Genomic DNA, 6,000 nt, shown 5'->3' on the forward strand with positions numbered 1-6,000 from the left:
AACCCATAACCTCTTTCTGATAAATATAGAGATCTCACAGACTGAGAATTTTTTATGTCGTCCCCACCACCTGCTTTGAGAAAACTTTTTTCAGCTTTATTTTCTGTAATTTATATTATGAAGACAATAGGTATTATATTTTCATGTTCCAAATAAAAATTATATAATAACAGTGCAGTATTTTCTTGCTTTTTCCAAAACACACACATGCCACCCCAAAGAATGTGATATACCTCCTCCACCCTCACCCTCCCTCCAGTCACTGAGAATAACTGGCCCAATTCATTCTTCTTCATTTATGCTTGAGCCTTGCTTTCCCTGGTTACAAAGTGTGAGGCTGTAATACGGAGAGTGAGGTGGGGCTGGGGCGTTGGTGGAGTATAGATGAAACAAGCTTAGCTTTGAGTTAATAATTGTTGAAACTGGGTAACTGGTATACTGAGATTCTTTAAGTGTTCTCTTCATTTTTGTATGTTTTGAAATTTTCCATAATAAAAGGGTTAAAATGAAGATACTATTATCTGCCTGTGGGTTGAAATGGAGTATTTTGCCCAGCTGCAAACCTAGAAGCACGTTGAACAGTATCTTCACTTGCTGCAGCCAGGTCTGTCCACGGTTCTAATTCTGTCTCCACTCCCTGACTCTACCCATTTTGTTATAACAGAGTCTCACACTGCACGCCCTGAGGACACAAGAGGGATTGCAGCAGTACAAATCCCAGGTCGGAAGAAGCCCCTGACTCTGGGTTCCTTCACCCACCTCTTGCCGGCAGCTGATGGAGCTGGTCCTGGCCACGGCAAGTCCTCTCTAGCCTGGGGCACAAAGGGTTAACACTTCACCCCTGGAATGACTGGGTTTCCCTTTGGTCAGTGTTGCCTTTCAGGCTCATGCCTGCCTGATGACTCAGTACAGACCAACTCGACCATGAGTTTGTGGTTCCTGAGTATAGGGGTAACTGACTTGGATTACCAAAAACTGAGACCTGCTTACACTTGGCTTCTCCACCCAGGTTGAAATAACTCAACTGTATCCTGAGTGGTGGGGAAAGCCTTCTATAACCCTGGATTCCTCATAGGATGGTCAATGTAGCCTCAAGGGGAAAAAAAAAATCAGAGGCTGCTACTAACTAAAGAATCTGTGGGACTTGAACACAGGGAGGGGGTGTAGGGGTGAGGGAGTGGACAGGCAGGGCACCAAAAGGACTGACATCCGAAAAATCCGTCTGTGAAAAAATGGCTTCCAACTAATTAAACATAAAAAACCTCTTTTAGGGAAGATGATCCTATTGGATCAATTTGCAAGGGTTTTCCAGCCAGCTTCTGCCTCTTGGAGCTTCGATTAAAAGCTGTTTCACAGATGGCAATCTCTGAGTCACAAAGTTAGATGCTCTGGCAACCGTGTGCGCTTTTCGTTTCCCAGGGGATCCTGGCCACATATGGCCCTGGAAGAGGTGTGACAGTGCTTTCTTGGCAGGCAGTAGACAGCCCCTCTCCCATCTTAACACACAGATGGCAGGCATTTCAATGTACCCATCAAGGACAACTAGCAGGAGGGTCTTCCTTGCTCATTCAGGAATCTGGGGGCTCTGGAAGTCGCAACGTATCAATTGATTTTGCCTGAGAAATGGAGCAAAACATCACGTTTAGGAATGGAGCCTAAACGTCATCTAGTGCAACCCCTTCTTTTTACAGAATGGAGAAACTGAGGTTCAGAGAGGTTATATAATCTATCTAAAGTCACCCAGCAAGGGAGAAGCAGAGTCAGGACCAGTCTCATTTTTGTTTACTATAGACATCACTTCTCTGTTTATTTTGGGACTGAATACATTGCCTGATCCTGTCCTTATACTCATGGCGTTCCTAAGGGACATCTTCCCAATGATCTGACAAATTGGCCAGCAGAGGGGCTTGAAAGGGTCACTTTGTCCACCTCCCGCTTCACTGCAGGACAAAATCAGGACCCTCTGAAGTGGAAATTCATTGCTCTCCTCTTCAAAGCTTTCTACTAATGTTGAAGTCACAGCTTCCCTCGGGTGTTGTCAAAGAGAAACAAAGCTGGACACTAGTTAAAGGTGGTAGGACAGATTTTATTCTGTTCTACTGCAGCTGGGGAGAGACTTCAGCTCAACTCCACTGAAACGGAAGATGGGGGGCCTTTAAACACTAGGGTGTGCTAAAGGAAAAGTACTGAAGGATATGATGTGGGGTTAAGTGTTTGCTATTGAAGTTAGGCTCCCACCCTCCCATAGAGGCTGGGAGACAGGGCCCTGCGCTTCTTGGTGATTACATTTCAAGTGATGCCTCTCAGTTCCTTGAAAAAGACAGTCCTGGCTTGTGGAAGATACATCACAACAGGACAGAGAAAGGATTTACAATCGCAAGTTTTTCAAAGTAAATGCTTCTAAGAAAAGGGAGGTCAGGGACATATAGTCAGGTTTTTGGAACAAACAGGAAATACTTTTGGCAGTGTTGAGATTTCTCAGGCAGGAACTTAAGGGGACTGGGGCCATTGTCCTAGGGACGCAGGCTTGAGGCGTTAGTGTTGTTCAAGTCTTTTAGGGTAGAAGGTGGACAAAATCATTTGTGCCAAGAGTCTGCAGTGCTCATGGGCCAAAGATGAGGCCAGTCAAGAGCTCAGAGGAGCCTGATTCAACTTTGGCGAAAGACAGAGTCTGTCTCCGTGCCGGCGAGACTTCTGCTGCCCTGACCGTCAGGAAGTTCATTCAAATATTTTCCCCAATATCCCACTATGGTTTAAGCCTATTTCTTCCTGTTCTTTACTGTGGCTGGAAGTTGGTTCATGTTCTACTTGGATTGCCTCTTCATATATTTATAGTCAACCTTTCCCAAACTGGATTTTGAGTTGTTTGAAGATAGGGCCCATGTATCACATTTTTAAAAAATCTTCCATTGTACCTTGTAAGTCGCTGGCTTGATAATTATTTTCTGACCAAAATCCCAGATGACATTCCATTTTCAATGGTGCTAACAACATTCTAAGGCCATATCCTATTTCTAGAACCATCTCTGTGGTTTCTTCCGAACCCTCTTCCAACATGGGAGGCTAAAATAAGGTTTTGCCGTTTACCTCGGTTCATTTCATGAGCACATTCTCTTTCCAAAAGGCCCCCGAGAATTCAGTTTGTTAACATTTTACTGAGCACGAGCTATAGGCCAAACGGATACTGCCCTGGGTGCTGGGGAGGAAAAGATCAGTGGGTCAGGGTTTCTGCTGTCAAGTAGCCTAGGAGGGAGATTGACTGGTAAATCAGTGATTCCAGGACTTAGCGAGGAGCTCAGTGGTAGAGGTGGGTGCACAAAAGAGGGGTCCCTAAATCAGTGTGGGTGGAAAATGGTCCGGGAAAGTCTTCCCAGAAGAGGCAATGTCTGCTTGGGTGGGGTTCCCTCAAAGCAGAGTCTGGAAGGAGAAATCTTGTACAAGTGACTTATTGAGGGATATCAGAAGAAGCCTGTGAAGAACTGAGGCAAGTGAGCTAGGACAAGGGAAGAAGTTGGGTTCCTGCTGGAGTCTAGCCTCTAGTCCTGGAGGGTATCTGGAGGGAGGGTGAATTACACCAGAGTTGTCCTTCCTTGAACCAAAGACACCAGACTTTTGTACTCCTTATCATCCAGTCACTGGAGTGTTGGCTTCTAGCTTTGAGCTGTTAGAAGCTAACACTCAGAGCAGCTGGCGGATGGGTGTACCTGCCCAGCTCACAGGGATCTGGATGGGTGCCCCCAGCTTCCCTCTAGTACAACACCTGAACTGACCCCCGAGAGAAGGGAGTAGTCAAAGTTAGTTAGATGGGATATATGGGAGGGGGAACAGTAGGGCATTTCAGGGCAAAGTTACAGAGGGAAGAGAGGACACGATGCATTTGCCAAAGACAGAGATTTCGTGCATGGTTTTTGATTTTTTTAATTTGTTTATTTTTGGCTGCGTTGGGTCTTCGTTGCTGTGCACGGGCTTTCTCTAGTTGTGGTAAGCAGGGGCTACTCTTCATTGTGGTGTGCGGGTTTCTCATTGCGTTGGCTTCTCTTGTTGCAGAGCATGGGCTCTAGGCACACAGGCTCAGTAGTTGTGGCTCGCAGGCTCTAGAGCACAGGCTCAGTAGTTGTGGTGCACGGGCTTAGTTGCTCTGCGGCATGTGGGATCTTCCCGGGCCAGGGCTCAAATCTGTGTCTCCTGCATTGGCAGGCGGATTCTTAACCACTGCGCCTCCTGGGAAGCCCGAGGTTTTGTATGTGCTTTAACTCAGGCTGCTATAACCAAATGTAAAGGGGGTGGCTGATAAACTACAGAAATGTATTTCTCACAGTTCTGGAGGCTAGAAGTCCGAGATCAGGGGGCCAGCACTGTCAGGTTCTGATGAGAGCCGTCTTCTGAGTTGTAGACTGCTGTTCCCTTGTTGTATCCTCACATGGCAGAAAGAGGGCACAGAGCAATCAGGAGTCCCTTCTATAAGGACACTAACCCTAATCACCTTTCAAAGGCCCCACCGCCCAGTACCATCACACAGGGGGTTAGGATTTCAACTTATGAATTGGGGGTAGGGGGACACATACATTCAGTCCACTGCACTGCAGATGGGATAGACAGAATACTGGGTTTAAAAAGAAAAGGGTGTGTGTGGCAGCAGTTAATAGCAGTGGGCGAGGAGTCCTTTCCCATCTTGGTAATTGATGTCCACCCTTCTTCCACCTTAAAGGAGACTGCCGATACCGTCACTGGAGAAACTGAACCAGAGGGTGGAAGAGGGCTCTGACCAGGATACACAGAATTATGACCACTTGAAGTTATGCAACATTTGAGTGGGTCCAGTTCACAAGGTTGTATGAGTTTCTCCCCCAGAAGTAGGAGATGTTTATGAAATCTTCTCAGGCCAGGCGCCGTTCTTTCAAGAGGCATTTGATTTATTCACCTGCAGTCAAACAACCAAGAAGCCCAAATACAGTCATTCATCACTGTGCAATTGTTTACCCAGCCTGTCACTCTCACTGGAGGCTGAGTTGGTCCTGGTCCCAAATCCATCTCCCTCAAGCCAAGCTGGCTGCTCAGGACCTCGAGTGCTGCCTGGTGACCACAAATGGATAAATTGGTGTTTTGTTCTGTTTTTCTCTTTTCCTGAGAAGTTCTCCCCTTTTGAAAACATGGGCACCATTGTAGTTTTTCCCCCTTCTGGGACCTCAGTCTGCCACGTGTTCTCAAAAATAATAGTTGAGTGTTTTGCAGTAACACTTGTCAACAACACCCTACGTCTCACACTTTGCTGGCTTGAATATACTCATCTTCAAACAGCTCTTCCTCTATGGAGTTTAATTTGACAACAACTTTCCCACCTATGGGAGACGATACTTGTTTTGGTATGTGATTATAGTTAAATCTTTGATAAATGCATTAACGAAGTTGCACGAACCAAGGATCTACCCTGAACCTAACTTTTAAGGGTGTCAAAAGATTATCAAAGGCTTTTGTTGAGATGGTGTGTGTTAGTGTACACACAAATTTGATTGGATGGTGGTTATATGCAAAATTACAAAACAGCATCCAAGTTCCACAGATGTCCTATATAAGCTGCATATCCTTCTGCACTTTCCTAATCGCCAAAATAACTGTGTTATCCTCAGGAACTGTTCTGATTTTCATTTTCACCTTGGTGGCCTTCCTCATGTATTTTCAGGCTGTTGTATCCATTCATTCATTCCATAAATATATTACAGAGCATCTGTTGTACTGCCAGGTGCTGGAAATACAACAATGGACAAGGTACTTAGGGTTCCGGCTCTCATGGAGTTTACAGTTTAGGAAGAAAAATAGATACTCAGTAAATCATTTAAAAATGTTTAATCACGATTGGGAGAGTTTTAAATAAAAATACAGTGGTGTTCTGGTCACCTATGGCTGCATAACAACCAGCCCAAACTCAGTCTGAAAGTCAACAGACATTGTGATGTTGATGATCACTGGACAGGGGTGGCTCACCCAGCTCTAGATGGCGTT

This window comes from Leucopleurus acutus (genome assembly GCF_964270905.1).
Source record: "Leucopleurus acutus genome assembly, chromosome: 5".
NCBI lineage: Eukaryota > Metazoa > Chordata > Mammalia > Artiodactyla > Delphinidae > Leucopleurus > Leucopleurus acutus.